The sequence below is a fragment of the Temnothorax americanus genome, unplaced genomic scaffold (assembly GCF_048541705.1).
Source record: "Temnothorax americanus isolate GAGA-0224 unplaced genomic scaffold, ASM4854170v1 Scaffold13, whole genome shotgun sequence".
NCBI classification, from domain to species: domain Eukaryota; kingdom Metazoa; phylum Arthropoda; class Insecta; order Hymenoptera; family Formicidae; genus Temnothorax; species Temnothorax americanus.
In genome coordinates, this window is record NW_027509264.1 from 2,011,823 (window position 1) to 2,033,879 (window position 22,057).

The window sequence follows — 22,057 nt, forward strand, 5'->3', positions numbered from 1 at the left end:
GGCTTTGCTTCCTTCTTGGTCGTCTTCCTCCTACGTTTTTAGACTGGAACAATCGAGTGAGTCATTCCGCGAAATCGTTTGGCATAAACATGTCTCGCAGATACCTAGCAGTCAGCATGAATTACCAATATCAAAGATAGCTCAAGAGTTTTAAGACGTTTACTTTAGACGGACATTAAGATAAAACGCGAGCAAGAAAGTCCTTTCACGCGATAATAGCATTCACTCTTGCAATCGAACGCATAAAGTACGTGACAATACAAAAGTCACAAGCTTTTAAGTCATTTAAAAAACATGATGTGTGCTTTTTATAAGCTAAATTATTGATGAAATATATTCTCAAAACAAAACGTTTTATAATCGTTGTCAACAAATTAGATAAATGAAATAATGTATCACGTTGGCGTTTCCGAATTTTCAGAGAAGCGGAGGCAAACGCGAAAATCTAGTTTACGGGATGATTGCCACCACGTGATCCGCCATCATTGGGATTGTCACGGTATGATCAACGCCAGTGTATGTTGTCTCTTTTCAATGATTGAGGAGGGATTTGTTGGATGGTTGTGCGACACAGGGGGCGTGATCGCAAGTGCAGGGGAATGTATTTACATGTACATACAGAGACAGCAAACAAGCATAGCGCTGATTTAAATAATGTGACGCCAAACAGAATTCTGCAGAGGTGCGATGTAGTCGCTCTTTTATTAGCAGCCTGAAATCTCGTTCATTCGAAATATCGATTTACGCGGCATTCGCGCACGGGAAAAAATTTAACACATTGTAAAAATAATATCGCGCTCCAAATGCAGCGCGATAATAATAGGTCGTATGTGCTCAGGTCGCTCACTCAATTTCGATCGTTATCGTCTCAATAAATTATCATTAATTTACAATCATATCCTGTTTGGAACTTAAAGCAGATGTGACGTGATTACACCGCGAGTAATAATTTCGCTTCTTGTCCCACATCGTAACCAGTTTTCCCTCAGATCCGCGGTTACGCTCGCCGCGATTTATCAAAGTATTCCACGTATACCACGTTAAATCGCTCCGAGGTATTGGATCCTATGTCGTTCCGGTGACGCGCCGAAATGTGTACCAGTAGACGGTACAAGATTGAGCGAGAGAAACGAAAGATGAAGACAAGCGCTCTCCAACAATGGGAGCTTCACGAATGCCCGACGACGGCGAGACGAGCGGGGCGTGCTGCATGGTGGATGTTCCGTTGGGCGAAAGGGACAAGAGGGGACCCCCGTCGTACGAAGAGGGAAATTAATACGAAGTAGTATCATTGTCTCTCATTTCGCATCGTCCCTGATGCCAGGAACTCCGAGGAATTGTGGTCGGACTCGGTAACGGGAAAGTTGTAGGAGTCGGAGGCAACGGTGGATAATGACTTTTTGATTACAAGACTCATCGTCAACGGGCATCGTCTACGACGACGACAACGACGACGACGACCAACGACGACGGCGACGGCGTCGGCGATGGCGACGCCGACTACGACACAGGCACGAGAACGATGAGAAAAGAATAGAGAGTCGAGGATATAGCGGATGGGGCAGCCGGATCATCTCTGCTTCTGAACGATAAAAGTTCCATCTGTGCACGCCTTTCGTATCTTTTTTGGTATCTTTTTTAGTCGACCGTCCATTAAAAGTCATGTCATCTGCGCAACGGGCTTTAGACGTACCGGCGACCTACATTTCGCGATCTCCGATCGCTCGATCGGAGAGTATTAGAAAAGAATTACGTCTTCGAGTCACGAACTACTTCGTGCCACAGGTTGACCCATTCGCGAAGTATTTATCTGGCAAGTGCATCGGTAACTTTTCACATTTCTTATCATACTGATACGTAGTCAAGAAAAGTTTACTATTTCACGATTGTTCCAAATATTAGGTTATTTCTTTGATATGTCGTGCTATTTTAGAAATAGCACGTCGTGCTAGTTAAACAAAAATTCTACGAATATGATAGCTAAAATCAAGTAAACGCATTTGTCGCGATTTTGTTCTATTATCTTCTTCAATATTTTATGTATTATTAAGTTCTATATTATTTTTAATCTCTGGCGGTTTTGCAAATTTATAATACGTACTTGCTAGTTGCTGATTTATAAGTCGGTACTGGCCTCTGTTTGTAAATTTCGGTATACATACCTGTAACATACAAATAAAAATAACGTTAATAACAATGTGTAATTTAATTTAATATAAATTCAAATAAATATATATATAATTTCTCTCGACGTGTGACGAGAGGTATAAATTATTATGTAAAACAAACTTAGAGACGCCGGGCGTAGTAATCGTCTGAAATACACTATGTAGATAAATTTGCAGAATATCGGGCAAGGCTATAACTTTCCTCTCTCCCCCCTCTCTCTCTCTCTCTTTCTTAGCGTCTATAGCAGGGATTCGAGGATCATGCAGGATTTCATATCGATGTAACGCGCTATCTGGCTAGCTAGTGGAAAGGACACAGGGGGGATCTGAATCATTGGGAAATTCCACGTATCTCGCACTCGTACCCAGCATAGTATCGGGGACCCTCGGAATTGTATCGCATTCGCAACGATAAATAAGCGAGGACAATACAGGACGTACACCATACAGCACTGTTTCCCACCTCTGTGGTGGACACGTACAGAACCCATAAAGCGAGATGATCTTCTTCCTCCATTCCTCTCTTCATGGGAGTACGCTTCATCTGACGTATGGGATCAGTACCGAAAACCATAGATAATCGGATGCGATTCTGTCATATACGGGAGATACGCGCATGGATGAAACGTCGCAGTTCCTAGATTGTTCGTCAAAAAAATGTCCACCATGGCACAAGCATGGCATTTATAACGCGAAAATCGAAGTCGTCGTAGATATATAAAAGAGTACAATTAAAAGGATTGTTTATGAATTAAAAATTAAGTGTTTAATTTAAAATTAATTTAATGTGAATTAAAATTGCACCTAGTCCTAGAATTTAAGAATTTAAAGTCAAATGTAATTTTTTATGCAATTAAAATTTTATCAATTTAATATTAAATATATCTTTTTTTTTTATTCCTACAATACAGTAGAAATTCGAACTTTTTTTTCATAAGTTTAAACAGATCATTATTAATTGTTAAAATCAATTTGTTGAAAAGATAACAAAATTTGTTAAATGCGCAAATGTTAAAATCGCTCTTATGAAAAAAATTAATTTTCGTACTCGTCAGTCTGTGTCATGCGGGTACTAAATTGAAAACAATTTTTGATAAAAATTTGCTGTCGACGAACGAGAGAAGGTGGATTAATGGTTAAATGAATAAAACAACTGAGCCCCAATACAGAAATTCTATGCATTGGGATTACATTATGAAGAAAAATATAAAATATAATCAGAAATAATGTTCCATTTTGAAGACTAGAGCATTACGAGTAGAAATTCTTCAGGGATTCTGTTACATAAGTGCGCTTGTTGTGACAACGAGTGTGTATGCGGATAACCAGTGTAACTTAAATACGAAAAGTTAAGTTTACGGTACCACGTTGACCTAGGTTCATTTAGCGAAAAAGTTTTACGACTGAAAACGAGGAAACTGAGAAAACGCGCGGAAGGCACACGCATTACACATACAAGGCCTCGTAAAAAAGTAATTGCACGCAGCAGATCATATGGCCGGTTTCAACGTGGCAATGCGCGACATTTGGTCACGGCGGATGCAATAAAGTCGCGTTTACGCCCCCAACGTGAAAATTTAATATAAAACAACAATAAATGGAGATGTGCTGTTAAACCTGACACGTTAAATCGAAGTTACATGGTCAGACGTACAATCACTTTGCAAGTAAAATTTATATTTTATAAGAAAAGCTGTATATTTTAAACATTTGTATCAGTTGCATTAAAAATAAAGTTTTCTTGGATTTTATAGATTTCAAAGACAGTAGTGTATATATATTTATATTTTATTTAAGCATTTCAAATATACATGTAACACAGAAATCTTATCTATTTTATTATTACATGTTACAGAAAACTTTATTCAGTTTCAAATTCTTATGCAAGCTTTTGGTACAGAAATAATATTTCACTGTCCATCTTGCGTTACGGTAAAAATCACCTAATAAGATTTTCAACTGTAAGGACCAACAATAGCGTTGAAACCAAGATAATGGGATAGAAGTACGATATCTCGGCGAGCTTTCACCTGCAAGTTTTCGCGCACAATGGCGCGAAAGCAGGATCTCCTGTTTTTCGCCGTTTGTTTGCGTACAATCGCGTGACGGGACACTTAATCTGCATTCGACGAATCGCTCGCATCTATGCGAAGATCGTAGCGTAAAGATAATTGCAGTACAAACTACACGCCTCACATATCTCCGGTCAGAAATTACGTCTTCTAGGTAGCGCGATCAAATTTACGAGCGGGGCGACGCGAGGCACGTAATCGTCTCGTAAAAGCCATAATCGCGAGGCCTACATAAAACCCCTTGCGCGCGCACGAGATCTTGAAACACCTTGCCACTAATCCTAGCCCCGTGCCCAAGATTCCGTTCCTTCTTACATACTCTGTATCGTCATCGAGAGCGCTTCCATTGGATCGTTCGAGTCGTTCGACTCTGATGGAAGTTCCGTACTACCTTGAACAATCATTAAACCCATTAAACGGTGTAATCCTCACTTCTCATTTTGATTTTTCATATTTTTGAAAAGAAGTCAGGGTTCAGTAATTGGATTTTAATATTGAGACTTTTGGATTTTAATATAGATACACTAATATATCATCTCTTAAAGAAAGAGAATCTCATTTTCTATCTTATTAAAGAAAGTGTATAATTTATTTGAAGTAGATGAAATAGTCGCGTGTTAATGTATTTTACCCCTCACTGATAAGTATTCAATATAAATTACATAATTAAATCACTGACTAATTGATACGTGCAAATGGTGTCACGAACACACATGCAACCTACGATACACGTATTTATAGTTCTTGCAAATGCTGCGCCAGTTTAATTTCTCCGAAACTCCAACAAATTATTGCTTTTGCATATTATGCCGCGCGCCATTCGCCATACTGTGCTTCTTCGTATCCACCCACGGCACGTAAACGCAAAACATAAATGCACGCCGACGTGAGCTGTACTGCGATCGCATATAATAAGCTCAGACGTTATATCCGAACCTGGGTGCAGCTGCAGACGCGTTGGCGCATTTATAGAAGTACAATGCCCGACATATCCGGCCGATCGTCGGCTATAAATATCGAGATTTATCTCAATTAAAGTGCGACCAATATCCGCGTGCACGGAAATGACCCTGTAAGTTGTTGTTCTTTCCTTTTTTCTTGCGCGTTTTGCGTACTCGCACAATTATGGCAATAAATATCCTTTAAAAAATCTATTGTGTAATTATAATTATATCTATTATACTGAACGTGAGCATATTGTCTATTTGTAAACGTAGTAATTGATTCGTAAAATTCTTTTATAGCGCGTTTATCAGAATGCATAATCCTACGATTAAAATAATCTGTAGTCGGTAAGAATAGGTATCAGAACAGAAAATAATATTTGTTCCGAGAAAGCTTCATTATCTCTCGTAAAAGCTACGTGTTCACTTTCGATGATGGTATCCTGATAGAATAATTCATACAGGTTGCGAACATTTATTTTACTCATCGCGCACTGTATGTATTATACGCATATCGGAGGATGCAGCCGGGGTAATCCAATAAAGTCAATTATTCTATGGGGAATATTCCATTGTATAGGAATATCGACGAATCATCGACGGCAGCGAGGTACTCGCTTTGTAAAAAGGATTACGAAAGAACGAAAAAAAATCAAATTCAGTTGAAATTTTGGTGCAGGTCGACGATGGTGCGACGTGTTCGGACTTTTAACCCAGGTAGAAACCGACACGTATGCGTACTTCTCAATGCGAGCATGTCTAATACATTTCAGGGGTAGGAACTATCGAACTAAACATCTTTCTGATCAAAGTTTAACTGAAATACGAACGTATTGAAGAAATGTTGAGCTGTATCGTGTCAAAATATATGAAGCTAGAAATAAATTCCAAGAAAAATTTATGTAAATTAAAAATCAATTAAAAATCGATATTTTTGTGACTATTGTCGTATATTTGTAATTTTTCATATTATTTGAAAATCAAGTGATAGTAAATGATATAATATATATTATACATTTTAACCTTATGTTGCAATTTGGATGACTTAACTGTTGTCGCTAATTAAAGGCCGATCGAACACAAAGTGCACTGAATATTCTAACGCGTAACATGAGTTAATTGACGTTTGATGCAAATGGCTTTTAATGAGATTCCGCAAATCGTTTTCAAATAATCATTCGCATAGTACTCGACATCGAATTTCGGAAGTGGGTTCCAACGATGCCTGTACTGCAAAATTCATGTGTGCAGTTCGCTATTAAGTTACATCACTACAAAATCTGGAAGGCAACATTGGTAACTTTTTCAGCTCGATGGAATTATCCGTTATTCTAAAAACTATATAAATTTGATTCTGGTATTCTACTTTTGGAGTATTCTATTAGTCATTCAATTAAACAAACGACAACGAATGATAAGCTTTATAAGAGGTTATCTGATAATATATAATAAGTTTTTGGATTATTTTAGATCTTTTATTTTTTATTGTCAGAAAATAGGTTGTCAAAACAGACGTTAAAAAATTTATTTGTAGCGGAAATTTTCGTTTATTATTGGAAAACAGTATTTTGATAACGTAATAATGATGAGATGGATATCCAAGCTTCGAAAAACTGGAGAATATTCCTGGATATTTTGCTTTTAATGGAATAGAAATTGATTTTTTATTTCCAACTTGATGTTCTTTTACATGTAAGGATCATAATATATATTTTAATAGCTAGAGTTAATGTGTATTGACTTTTTCATTAATAAATTAATAAAATACATTAATTTTACTTTAAAGTTAAAAGGCTTTTAATTTTATTCAATGGTAATTTTTTATATCGTTTGCATCAAATATTCATATCTGTCTACTTTTATTTTTTTATTTACTTAGATAATGTATAATGTATATGAATTAGCTATATTTGATCAAATTTATTATAAATAAATATACAATACGCAATAGTCATACAACCTGTACGATCACATAATGGTAATTATTGATTTTGTTTGACGTCATCAATAATGTATATCTTGCTATCTTGCATTTATAATTACAGCCATTCAAACGTTCAACATACGTGGAAAATTGCAACAAGATAACAATATTATTTATATAACTTGTATAATTTGACTCTCTGTAATATTTTATATGAAAAATGTTACACGCGTAATACATAATATAATATTATCTATACAACCCTCAACCGCGATATGGAAACAAACAAGTCACTCTTTCATTGTATACACACACAGTTATTCACTTATAATAATTTATGACATAATCTATTGGGAATATTAGAAGAAAAAATATTAAATTTAATCCCTGTAAAAAAAATCTGCAATTATGTCTAATTTCTGAAATTCAAGAAGTCTTCAAACGGCTAACTACTACTTGCACACGTTTTTCTTTGAGTCTAATAATCGCCATTCTTCGTTTGGGGAAAACATGTATGCGCATAAAGATTCGAGTGGTTTCTCTTCGTCAAGATCGGGTCAACGGACGAATATGCTAACGACTCCGTGGGGTTAATGAGTCTTTTGAGCGAGGCTACTCTCTTGTCGCGCGGCTCTTGAGTAGACTAGCCTATCGCGGAACTACGTCAGGAACTCGTGACTTGAAGAATCTGCGGAAGACCTATATATACTTCGACAAACGTGAGGAGGAGATGCCGCCTTGCATGACGCTGCTGATAATAACAAGACTGATTTTGCTAGCTTTAATCACGGCTTGACATAAGATGATTATCTTTTTAAGAAAACAGAAGTGTGAAAAATTTATAAATATTTTATCAAAAGGATCAAAATTAGAATATGTATTCTACTTTTTATATCAAGACAATACTGTGAAATTTTCTGAAAATAGAAAGAATATTCTTAGAAATTAGAATGTCTGGGCTAAAGTAGATAATGTATGAATATTATTAGACATTGGATTATCTATAATTTGTAGAATTTACTGTAGATATGAATTTATTTAAAGTGAACTTTATAAGTGAACATATTTATTTGATTCATTTTGATTCTGATCATTTCTTATATAAATATAGAATTTTTCATAAGAAATGTAATGTGACTGCGTAAGAATTCTAGATATACATTCAACGGGGGAGAAAACACAATGTGAAGGATTAACCCAGTATCAGCTGCAGTATATAGCAAACTCTCGCAGAATGTACTTTGATATATACAATGTTCAAGAATAATATCGTATTACGTTAAATAAAATTCATGACCCCGAGCTTCTTCATACAGCTATTAAAAAAGAAAAAGAAAAAGAAGATACCAGCAGCGTAAAAAACGGGTTTACACCGAAAAACTTCGCGCCGCTCCTAATTTCCCTATCTCGACGAAAAAAATGCAATTTATATCTCGCTCGACAAAGCGGATATTCTTTTTGACTGGTTATCGCATGCCCATCTGGCTCCGTCCATTGCCTTGAAGCAGACGAAGCCGGCAGGAAGCCACGCGAATGCAAATTAATGTTCGAACGTTATACGCGCGATAGGGGAGCGTTATGGCGCCGCGGTGGAGCGCGGCGCGTTTACGCCGGCCTGGTCGGTTCGTCGTTCCTTTATCTTTATCGCCGCGGGAACGGCCGAGGAACAAGACTGTCGAGAACTGACTCCGAGAGTTCGTTTTCGTGGTGGCTGCATCGGCGCTCCACTCTGAAACCGCGCCCCTTTTCGCATAATGAGCTCGTTTGTATCGCCTTTATTGGAGAAAGAGACGGGGTATATTCCTGCTCCGAAGAGAAAATTTTCTTCCTCTTCCTTTCTTTCTTATAGTTCCTCCGTCGTGTGCCGACATACTCCATACCTTTTCGAGCACCACGCCATTAACCGTTCGAGATCCTCGCAAACGATGTTTAAATGTATTATGACCAGAGATGCGAGTTAGTTAAATACTTGAAAAATATATTATGCTATGTATATAGTATTGTTGAATAATATTTATGAACAGAGATCCTTAATTGAAATTCCAATACGTCCAATGAAATGGATAGCTTTTACACGATAGCAATTACACGAACGATAACTCGCTTTGCATATTTAACTTAACTTCTGCAGATGAAATCTCTTAGTTAAAAATATATCACTACCGGTTATAAAAAAATCTTCGCGATTATTAAAATTTATTTGCTCTCTTTACTCTTTTCATAAAAAAAAACTAAATAAAGTTTAAATTCTCGGGTAGCGCGCACATAGCGAGAGTTCGATGAACTTGTGAGATAACATGGAAAGCAGGCCACTGAATGCAAGGCATCTGATCTCATATTAATGCAACGAAGCATCTCGAGGAGCAACCCAATTTCTACTGGGTCAGATATTTTCCCGTGCTGTACCAGGCGCTAATGCTGCAGTGCAACGCGGAGTCAACTCGCTGAATATCGCACGTGCTCGCGACGATATCTCGTAGAGCACACGATAATTCACGCGGGAGCGAGCTATTAATAATATTTCTTGACTTTCGAGCAAAAGCCGCGCGCGAGGCAAGAATGGATGAAGAAGCGCCATGTGAGTGGAAGACCGAATAAGTGAGAGAGAGAGAGAGAGAGAGAGAGAGAGAGAGAGAGAGAGAGAGAGAGAGAGAGAGAGAGAGAGAGAGAGAGAGAGAGAGAGAGAGAGAGAGAGAGAGAGAAGAGAGACGCAAACACGAGCGCTCATTAAGTCGCCGCTCTCGTGGCGCGAGATGAATAATTAATAACGCGAAGGGCATGCGAGCCGCGCTTTTGTACTACAAAATAGTTTCGTGTAAGTCAGGCAGGTAGCAGGACATACCTGATGAGAATCGATAAGTGAACTTATTAAACCATATGCGTACGTGAACATTTTTCTCAAGTAAATCATCAAATATCGACGTTTATAATTCACAATTTTTCATAAATGTAAAAAGGTCTTGAAGAGCCATTATCGCAAATTAAATAATTGCGACAATTTGTTACAATTGTCCTGGCAATCAGTCAAAAAGTTAAATTTCTAATTAAATAAGTGCTAGTTGCGATTGTGTGACAGAAGAATAAAATTGAATCAGTTATTTTAAATCTTCATTCTTTCAATGTTAAAAATGCTTTTAAATTACTAAATTTTTTGTAATATTTATAGAAAAACCAAAACGCATCAAAGAACACGCGATTGCAGAAAAGTGCGATGAATCTTGTACTTCGCATTTTGTAAAAATAATCAACAAGCTCATGTGCTTTCGTTTTCGAGTTTGCATCATGATATAACTTGATTTTGCTAGAAATATATAGAAACGGGCGCATATGTTGTAAGTGGATGGATCGCTGAAGTAGTGATAATATAAAAGTATATGTCGCGCGCGCGTGCGCGTAACTCTCTCGGAGGATAGGCTATTGCAGCGAGCTACTGACGTCATAAACAACTCAGAAAACTTCGATTGTGAAACTTTTCTATGGATAAGGTGGCAAGACGGCAGAGCGCAGAGATTCCCAATATGCGTTATACGCCGCGTTCGTCCCAGTCCGGAAACAAATGTCACTGAGCTATTAAAACTTCTAAACTCGCCGCCGGATCGAACGTAAATAATGCTCTCTCCGCTAGCACTAACCTGATTTATCGACGTTTCCAACTTGGCTTTACTATTGGCAGGATTGCTGCGAAGGAAACGGGACGGTTGATATTTGTCTCGGCAAACATGGGGGATGATGACGAGGAGAGAACTTGGAGATAATTAAATCTCGAAACATCGCATATACCGTAATTACGTACAATAAAACATGGATCCTCATCTAACATCAAGAGAGCTTGAATTAATCCTTACATTTCTTACATACTGCGCCGAGTACTATTACCGTTTCCAGTAGAAGTAAAAATTGTTCTTTATAATTGATAATAATTGATGATAAAAAGTATAAGTTTATTTAAGTTTCTTTATTTAAGTAACCCAAACTTAAATACTAATACCATAATAAAATAGTTTGAAGCTTAGAAAACCCTAATTAATAGCAAAGAGAAAATTTTTGTCTTCGCGAAGCTTCGAATTTCCCTCTTTCTTAACATGCGCAATATCCTGGATTTCGTTCGTAGGCCGTTCATAGATCCCGTTTGTTTTCACAATTCATACCTAAGACAACAGCACGTACCGGAAAAAGCGATGCGTCACAACGCTTTCCGCCGTGCGGGCAAGTCCCGCGGAGCCACAGACAGCCCGCGCGAGAGTAATCGTAAAATACGGATATACCGCCGACGGGCGTGTTGGCGCATGCATCTCGAATGCAGCCGAGAACGCAGATTGCAGGTGTCAGCGGCTCGGTGGTCCTACGGTGAACTTTCGCCAGGCAGTATTTCATAAAAGTCGGCGCTCCGCGCACCGCAACCGCGCCGCCCTTTTTCCCCATCATCTCCTGTTCGCTTTTGCAAAACCAGCCACAGGCTCCACCGGTTCTTACAGCGACGCGGTTGCTCGCGCAACAGCTAGTTTATTCAAATTTGACGTAATGTTTTCGTACAGGATCTCGTGTATTCGTCCGTGCTTGGAAGACGTTCTTCTCGCCCCTTTGGTTGCGCGCATATTGAATTCCGCGGTGATTTCCGGATTCGAGATTCTCTCTAATATTACGCGCATCATACACGATGGAATAAGATTCGAAATAAATAAAAGATTGAAACAAATTATGAATTCAAGATAAAATGCAAATTCACATTTTGTTTTAAATAATATTAAAAGTGTAAATATATAAAATAATGTAATGTAGTAACATAATATGAAAGTAATAATTATTTTTTAAAAAGTTTAGTAAAATTACGAAGTGGCTAATATTACACTTCATTAGAGTTGTAACATTAACGGTTCGCAACCTTTTTAAATGATGTATCTCAAGCACGACCTACGTAAAATGAAGGCAACAAGTAATCTCGCGCGCGGTGATACGTCCAATCCGATTCAACGTTAAAACACGCCATCGAATATATCCGGATACGCTTTGCGCTACGAAATGGTTCGAAACAAAGCCGCTTCTGTGCAAAGTTTACAGCGATGCGTTATCCCGGCTACGCTTTTCCCGACACATGTGTGTGCGTGTGTGTGTGTGTGTGTGTGTGTGGCTACGGGAAACAACCGACGCTTCTGGATTCGCGATGACATCCTTCTTTATGGTAGCCGTCTGTGCGGATCGGCCGTGTCCAACGTTCTCAGCAAATAGCCCACGTCTTGGCCGGGAAAATCCTTCCTCGCCGAAGACGAAGAAATACGAGCAGAGACACAAGAGATGTCCCTTTCACTTTTGTTTCAGTCCGTAAAGACGATTCGCAAACGCGTGCAATTTTCTTTTTTATGAAATATATACACACACACACACACACACACACACACACACACACACACACACACACACACACACACACACACACACACACACACACACACACGCACACGCACGCACATAATCTTCTTGCGCGCGAACGAGTTAATAAGCATACTTGACACTTTCGTTAAGTCTTCTTGAAACTTTTCGGTTAGGCAAATATTAATTTTCACTGCGCTAACGGCCGTTCAACTCGGTTCCCACGATGGCAATCAAGGAGACGTATAAGGGCTCCAAACAAGAGTTTGTAAAATTAAATTCAGCTCGCCGAAACGATAAAGACGAGTCATTATCACCGATAATAGTCATCGACCGTAATTTCCGATGGCAATCAAATATCCAATATAGTAGAACATTTTATATTCGCGCGAGTAATGAATGGAGGAACATAGATAAATGTTGAAAGTACCGAACGCGACAATAATTAATCATTTCCGCCCAATTTATAAAGACACATATAATCCAACGCGATCATTGTCGCCTTTGTAACGCGTCGTTCGCTCATTTATGTATGACACTAATTACGTAGATAATGCGAGCCGCCGCCTGTCTGTCGGTCCGAATAAAAATTAGAGTGCATTTTTCTCACGATTTTTATCCGGAAAGCAAAACGGCGAGGCATATGTCGTAAATCACCAGCCTGAGACTTCTTTTACGTTCGAATCCACGACAGCGACGACATTACGGGTCAAATTTAACAACGTCAAAACGGCAAACCGTAAGACGATCAATTTTTCCTTCGTCAAATATAAAATATTTCAATGAGGTAAGATGGTAAACGACTGTCAAGTCTGTTCGTCTTAGGGGGATGTCCGTGCGTGACGTCAATCGGCGAGATAGCTGAGATAAACAGAAAAATGAAAGGCGCGGAAGAACGTAAGGCTCGGGGGAGCCTCTGCAGTAAGAATTTGCATAAACAAACGTCATCGTCCACTGCGTTTCAAATCTTTGCGGCTACCGGCATTGACGTTATTTATTCTTACTCTCTCTATCTATATAGCTATCTATCTCTATCTCTATCTCTATCTCTCTTTCTTGAACTAAATGGCATCCGAGAATTTCAACCGAGCAAGAGACGTCAGTGTCGTTTAACTGACGCAGCTGTTTTCTCTCTTTTCTCGTACATCTACTTTTTCTGCGCGGACATACTCCGAAGAATTCGCTTGATCGTTCATCTTTTCTCGAGAGAACATTTCGACGGTAGAAGAAAGTCGAAAGGTCCTGCTCTATTATTACGCCACTTGTTATATCACCCTTTTTGAATTATAGTTATGCAAAGCCGAACGATCGAATTTTATTCTGAAATTATTTATCGAAAATATTGATTGACGTGTACACAAAAGAAATTTTATACTTTGAACGATTCGCAGACTGTTTGACAAAATAGCTGCGAATTACAATAGTTTATACGAACCCGCGATGAATATAACAGCCTTGGGGAAAAAACGAGATTACATTTGATGCTATTTGGTATTGAAATAGGTATTGGAACGTTTTTGATAATGCAGTGGTATGATTTCATAGCATCAATTCTAATTAGCTAAAGTTATAAAAAAGGAAGAGATAACTCGGGGAAAAAGAAAACTCGAATGAAAGAAACGGTGGGCGGAAGTCGTGAATGGACTTCACCGGTATTATCGTTGTAATAGAAAGAATAACGTCGAACTCGATAGAAGCAGCCGGGCTGCGATAAACGAATTTCAATCTAGCGGCCTTTGTTTCGCGAATCAAGGAAGTGCCGAGGCTTTTCGTACTTCTCAAAGATAAGAACCGCGATTCAATGGTAGATGAGAAAAAGCGATAGGAGAGGGATGGCCGGAATGTGGGAGGGATACGGAAAGCGGCAAAAGTCAGAAAAAACAGTTCTCTCAATTCGCTTTTCCATTGAGCACGCCGATTCTGCCACGCTTCTAATTACATTACAAATACAAAGCCGGTCGGCTTTATTGAGTGAAAAAGTAAAATAAGTGAATATCCTGTATTCCCTTCTGACGAGGAGTAACTTAAAACACAAGCTTGAAAAAGAATATATATATGTATGAAAAATTAAATAAAATGAAAAAATATATATATGTCGCAGGGATTTCATGTAATTCGTTTTTCGGCAAAATTCCTAGAAAATCCACAAAAAACTGGGATTGTGGAATGAATAAAAATTACGCAACTAATGATTTTGCAAAATCCTGGTTCTGTCAGTGAAATTGTGAATTGAAATTCTTACTTATATTATTTTATATTTATAAATGATTTATAAATTATATGTTTATATATATAAATATAATTACACAAATTTATATTTATATTTATATTAATAATTTTTATTCAGTACAAAATATTCCGGTTTTTTGTGGATATTCTAGGAATTTTGCAAAAAAATAAACAAATTACACAAAGCCCCTGTGACAGATATATATATAATATATCTCTTAGAATATATATATATATATATATATATATATATATATATACATTATACATAGTGATTAATTAGGAATATTAGATCTGGCGATTAAATAACTTTCTCGATTACAGATTTGTAGCTTCATTGAGACAGCGACTATTTATCAAAGTAGATATTCATATGTAGAGAATATAAATATTATAAACATAAGTATTTTATTAAACACTTTCAGTGTCTTAATATAATCCAAATTATTTTCTATGCATTGCATTAACGGAATGGTGCCACGGCCGTCACAGGAATAAACAATTAATTATGTGCAAGTGACAAATAATATGAATAATAAATTACTTACCCCCACGTCGCTCCGCTGGCCGCTCGATGCCACCCTGACCTCCTCCTCCTCTCTAGTTTCACAGTTGTTGTTTCCTGAGTCGTTTTTTCCACGTAATTACTAGTCACTCGTAAAGAAAAGGGTTAGACGCGCAGTTATATATATCACTGATTACCGGAATACGTTAATTGTCCGTGCGACAGTAAGCATGGCACTCTCGACGTTAACAGTGCGTGGCGCGTACTTTATTACTTATAGCAACGAAAGAATGCTCTGTGTTAGAAAGAATATCGCAAAGGAACTACGATTTTAGCACTAAACTACGATCCGTCCGACGTGACGTGTCCCGTGTAACGCGACGCAAAGTGGCGCAGCGAATGAATCTCTAAATGGCGGCAGGCGGACGGTATTTGAGCAACTTCACGCTGCACTCGTTCATAGGGGCATTTTGGCGCATCTTCAAATAACAGTTACATGTTTCGAGACGATCACGCCATGTTGATACAAACGATCGATATAATACGAGAAAATACGAAATAAAATTAGATGAACATCCGTATATAGAATGCGAATTATTTAATCGCAAGATCTAATATTATTACGTTAGATTTTGACCATCAAGAATCTATATTATAAGATGTTGGGTTCTCGCGGCGGACAAATACGATTAACTTCCACGATTGACGACTCGTAGATGTATATATTGAGATTAGATTTACTACTTCGTTTTATCAAAACGAGTATTTTGCGCGATTCGTCCGAAATAGCGAACAGATATGTATTCGTATATGTAAATTATTATTTTCCTCTTTTAAAACATTGCACTTACTGTTTTAGGCTGCTGTTTCGTGTGTCGTACGACAAAATTTTCAAGCGTATTGATTGGCTAATTTCTAGAGACTTGAGAACTTTTCTGTCCTGTAACCAATCAACGAGCTTGAAAAATTTGTCGTCCGACAAATGAAATAGTACCCTTTTAACGTAATTTTACGCGTCCGAAATTAAGAAAAGATATTCGTTTGTAAATTATTATTTTTCTCTTTTAAAATACTTACGGATTCACCGTAATTTTACTTACGCAATTGCATTTTTAAAGAAGCTTGGATACCCTCACGTCGCAAATTTCAAACTTTCCGTCGCACCGGTTTGAACGTTAATTACCGAATCGGAGCGCGGAGTAATACGCGAATCAAGTAACGGGAGCAACGAACAGCCGTGATATGTCAATCGATTATATGAATAACACGTTATGTGTGCCTCGAGGATTTGTGCGTTCGAAAATCCTATAATCCGTGCAATTTTTAGACGCCACTTTCCGTCGGCAAGAAACAACCGTTAATTTGACTCGCGTAGCGTCGCGCGACACGGCACACGGCACACGGCACTAGGCGCGGTGGGGCGGCGGGCGGCGGGCGGCGAGCGGCGAGTCACTCTGCGTCTGTTGGCTGTGGGGGGTGAGTCGGGTGAATCGCGCACGTCGTAGATCGATGGTTGAGAGGTACGCTTAATTAATAAGCTTAATCGCGATGAATCACGATGTCTATCGACCGCAGAGAACGATCGGCAGAGGAATTCGTCGCTTGTGTGGAAGCTCGTCGAGACTCCGTGCACCTCGCGCGAGTCGTTCAACCAAAATCTGTCGCGCGATTTATCGGCGAATAGGCGACGACCGTGTTTCTCGGGCATCGCATTCCGCGGATATCTGTCCCACCGTAATTCGCATTCGTGTCAGGTTAAGGCGAGACAGAATAATCTCGTAAGATGCAGCGACTTGTGACTTGGTTTCATGACCAAGCGCGTGCCGCGTACTCGTGTTTAGTCGTGTTACCTGAAGCGCGGAAAGTGCGCTTAGTGCGCGAAGGTGCACGAGTGTCTCGGAACGAGTGTAGCTCTCCGCGGCTGGTAACAGTGGTGTCGTGTATCGTGTGAATTGGCGTGCATTCGTTTATCGCGGTAATTCGCGAGAATCGCGAGATAGCCACGGGTGTTTGGCGGATCGTAACTTGTTAGGAGAACGATCTGACAGTTCCTTCGCGTTGTCCCGTCGCGACGTAACAGCGGGAGTGCCCGAGTGCCGCGTAAAGTAGTGTCGGGCGATCGTCGTAGGTATATCTTCGGTGATTGATGCGCGAGCGATCGTAACCTTTCCTTCCGCGAGTGTGAATCCTGAATCCTTGTGCCTGGTGGAGCAACGACACGGCGCGGCGGAGCGGGGGAGGAGGAGAGGCGGCCCGGAGAGGCATCGGGCAACGGCGGAGCAACCCCGAGGTGAGCGATTTTTCTACTTCCTGTTATTATTTGTCCGTTGTTCATTATACGCGTAATTAATTGTGGCCGTGTGCTGTAATTCGGATATACCGCTTTGCTGCGTAACGTAAGATATTTTTTTTTATTATTTGAAAACAAGATATAATTTCGCTGAATTCATACTTGGATACCGAATGCAACAATTGAATCTTATGCACGAATAAACGAATCGTCGGAAATTGAACTCGCCGAAATTATACACGAGTTGTTTCGACTTTTGTTTTAAAATACTTTAGATATTTAATTGTCGCTCAGAAGCTGACTAATTTTTGCAATTTAGTTTTTATAAATTTTTAAATTTTTATATCGGAGTATATAATTAGCTTCTAATTTCATTATATTGTTATTTTTTGAGATATTAACTATTTTGGGCGTTGCTATAATGTATGAATATGTTTTTATTTTACAGATCAACGTTCCTGTGTTATAACTCCGCTGCTGCGCATCGTTTGTGAGTGTCAAATTATCCTTTATATTATTGCTATTTTCTAAGCTAATATGAATAATCGAATTGAAGTAATTTTTTACTACGATTAACATTGTTATACATTATTACACATTTTGATATTAATTTAACTAATATTTATTTGAAAAAATATGCGTATTCCGGAAATTATTACTTATTGCTAGATGGTTTCTTCGCTCGTAACTACCTACGTGTCGAGTTAAGAAGCTATTCGACGCAGTCGGACTCGATTCTGAACTTGGTAATACGCGAACATTCTCGAGGACCAATAAATAGCGAGGAAACGACCATCGGGCGAAGAGGTTTCGCATAAATAATGTGACTCTGACAGTAGAGTATTCCGACTGCATAGAGATTTTAGAGCGTGCTCTAACCATGACGAGTGCCATGTTTTATGGAATGTTCAACCGCATTTAAAGCTCGACGCGACAAGTCCGGCACGAGGGTACTTAAAATTCGGCGAGTAGCTCAACCACAGATCTCATACGTTGTCTGGGGCTGTTTTTTTCCACTCTCATATTTACCAATGATACTTGACATTTTTTTCACTCCCTTCTCCCCCAGCAACTGATAATTCACACGTCTGTTAGTCCGATTTTAATATTCTGCGTAATTTCGTAATAATATTCAGAAAAATTTCGATTCAAAATAATATAAAATAGTAAAAGCAGCCCGACGAATTTTGATATTCTTTTAATTTAAAAAAATGTAAATCTGCATAATCTACATACATAGAAATCACGAGGACGACTCTTTAAATTAGTCAAAGTAATTTCAAAGTAATTTCGAGCTTTTTATCACCGTTAGAGAATGCAAAATTGCTTTCAATATATTACGAAAAGATTGCCGCGTGTCAGTTGCCTGCAGTTCATGCGATAAAAGTTTTTCGTTTCGAAATTCCCTCTGTGTGTGTTTTTGGGGGAGCCGGTATTGCGCGCATCAATATTTCAGATAGAGGTGCTACTCGTTGCGCTTGGAATTCTCACGTCCGACACGTCGGTGAAACGAAAACCGGCGACGCTAATTAATTCAACCGCCAAATGAATTCAAATCGAAATGATGGGCACTCCTGTTTGCGCTGACGATCCGTCCGGTGACAAGAATGTTTTAATTACGCGCGCTGCACACCACGGCTGGCACACAAGCCGAGTCCAGGTTAATGCGGTAATTCACATGCACTTTGACTGTATTCGGCAAACATCGAGCCAAACTCGACAAGCCGGCTTCGATGTCACAGACCACCCTTTCGTACCACCCATCCTTCCCGTACGCCGGCTTGTATATCGCGCGTTTCCCCAAGCTGAAATATTCGATACTCGACTGCACGTTTACAAGCTCGATTTCGACGGAAAAATACACTTTGCTCCGCGCGTTCTTGGAGGGTGAAATATTGATGAAATCTTGGTGCCGTATTTCGACAATGAAAAATGAGAAGCGTGCGAAGGAAGATCAAATTTTCGCAATGGTTTTGGTTTGAAACCTTTAGATGAATTCGGAGTTCATTCGTTAATCGTCGAATTTATGTACGTGATATCTATAAAATTAATCGCGCGGTAGATATTTTTAATTATTAAAAAATTATTTATATGTAACATTTTCCGCAAAAACACGTAACATTCATTCAGAGTATCAGTGATGTGACGATGAAATCACTTTACTCGGTCAATCATCGTCAACGTCACGGCCTCGGATGGCAGCGATGCGTTCGCTAAAGTAACCGGTCGTCACATACTCTCTTCGCATACTTTCATTTTCCGCGTCTGCGCCGCGCCCAACAGCTCTCGCTGCTCTTTTCAGTTTAGTCGTGTTTCATTACTTCTCATTAGTCTTCCCGGTGGTACTTCGTTCTCTTTCGTGTTGCACGCGGTCTCCCGGAAAAGCTCGCCTTGGCTTTGCGAGAACAAAACATGGCGGGCACTTCAGCGGCACTTTAGTGGTGCGACTGAAGGCTCGGTCTTTCACACTTCCGAAATCAGTCGGTAGACCAGGCGTCGGCAAATAAACGTCTGTGAGTGGCGGGGACAAATTATGTTTGTCCAGCATTTAACGTTTTGCTAACACACGCGCGACGGCGAGTCAACCGGTACGTTCGATTTTGTCGACGGGTGACATTGTGTAACGAGCCTTTGTCCGCTAAATGCACGCGATGATTGTCGCTTGACAGTTCATTATTTTGATATTGTGTAGTTTTTGCTTGTTATAGAAAGAGAGAGAGAGAGAGGGAGAGTAACGGTTAACATATTTAGATAATTGTATCGAAGGCACAAAACTGTACCAATCGCCAAATTGTAGACTGCGAATAGCATGACGCAATAACAAGATATTATCTTTCCATAAATACACATATAAGTGTACACTTGATAATTATATTAAGCATATCAAGCATGCCTTTCAACTGATGTATTAATAATTATAATTTTTGTCTTCAAAGAATATTATAATACTAAATTTAAATTTGAAACATAAATAGAATTATGGATTTGGATGTCGAGAAAAACAAATGAAAAGGCGCGTGTAACAAGTCACCCTTGGGAAAAATATATGTTTGCTTCCATCGCAAACTGTTGCTGCCGCTTTTGCTTGTACAAATGCAAATGTCACGTTCAGACCACGGCTCATCTCAAACAGTATAACTGAGAGGACACTCCATTATGTTGGCAGGATTTTACAAAGAGATCCAGAGTGTACCATTGCTTTTATTGCTTCAAGAAAAGCACTTGAAAGGGGGGTCGTGGATAATCATTTCAATGCGTTTACATGTATTCACGTGCATTTTGATATCCAAATTGTTATTCACAGAAATTGTATATGCTATATTCTACACGAGAATAAATTTCTGATAATATTTATTATATTATTATTGAAAAAGATCAAAATCGCTATAAAATACTAAAAATTTTGTCATCATTCAGTTGAATGTATTTATATATAAACGAGTTATTGTAATTAAATGGAAGAGTTTGCGAATCAATGAAACAATTTTACTTCAATTTGGAAAATGTAGTAACTGGTTTTAACAAAATGCATCTAAGCAAACGCATCAGCAGAGAATGCGATAGAACATGACGTAAAAAGTATACAATGCGACATTGGCAGGCGCGAGAAACTTCCAGGTTGTTTTGTTTGCCAAAGAAAACGTGTTTTGTGCATACATTCTTGTCAGATACTGACTTAAAAGAACAAGAAAATTCACGTATAAATATAAATTAACTTATTTAACACGTATGAGAGATAGAGAGTTTTGATATCTCGCATTATCGGCATTATAACGTTTATATGTGTAGACTGTAGACCAAATATAATACTTGTCAGTTCTAAATATACATACATTTGACAATCTAGTTCATAAAATAGAAAACATATTCGATTAGAAAATCACTTCTAACGTCGCAAGTTAAAATTTCAGACAGAATAATCTATCTAGCGAAACATTGATCGCTCAATTCTCAAATTTATAATAATTATTATTTTAAGATCATATTTTTTGGAAGGTGCGCATGAAAGATATAATTTATACATATATAATAGATACGTATATATAATGCGAAGGAGAGCACGCGGTTGATAAAAACGTTATTTGGTCTTGGTTGGTGCGGAGTCGCGGAGTCAGTGTGCTAAAAGTATTGTCGTATAAACAGGCCGCGCGTAAAAACCGCTTGTATTCGTTCAGCAGACCCAACATTTTCTTTCTTCTTTCTCTCCACGTCTTTTTCTCTTCGCATTTCTGTCTAACGTTCGTTTAGCTTTTCTTCTTCCCCGTTATAGAGAGATCCGCGGTCTTTATAGACAGCTGCACTCACCTCGAGGCGGGGCAGGGGTTAAGTAAACACTCTTTACAATCTCACCCCCACAGCGCACTTCAGTCCCGTCCCTTTTTCTATGTCGACACCATCTCTATCGGCGTCTCTCTCGATCCTTTAGCCGCTTTTCTCTCGCTCTTTCTCTCTCACGGCCGTTGCGGAACGCTGAAAGTTGACGCGACCCTCTCATTAACCACCATATTGGCTTTCGTTGTCAACGCTTTCTTGCGCCATGTCGCCCGCGTTCGTTCCT

General features: G+C 38.8%; 1 protein-coding gene and 1 long non-coding RNA gene across 13 annotated transcripts in view; one reads left to right on the forward strand and one right to left on the reverse strand.

The window, feature by feature from the left end:
* Ten-m (teneurin transmembrane protein Ten-m) overlaps nt 1–22,057 on the reverse strand; it is a 514,620-nt gene that overhangs the window by 478,469 nt on the left and 14,094 nt on the right. The window lies entirely within an intron of this gene.
* LOC143894023 (uncharacterized) overlaps nt 16,680–22,057 on the forward strand; it is a 152,281-nt gene continuing 146,903 nt past the window's right edge. For all 6 annotated transcript variants that reach the window (XR_013255981.1, XR_013255983.1, XR_013255982.1 and 3 more), the window contains exons 1-2: nt 16,680–17,499; nt 17,948–17,989. This is a non-coding gene — a long non-coding RNA (uncharacterized LOC143894023). The remainder of the gene's footprint in view (nt 17,500–17,947; nt 17,990–22,057) is intronic.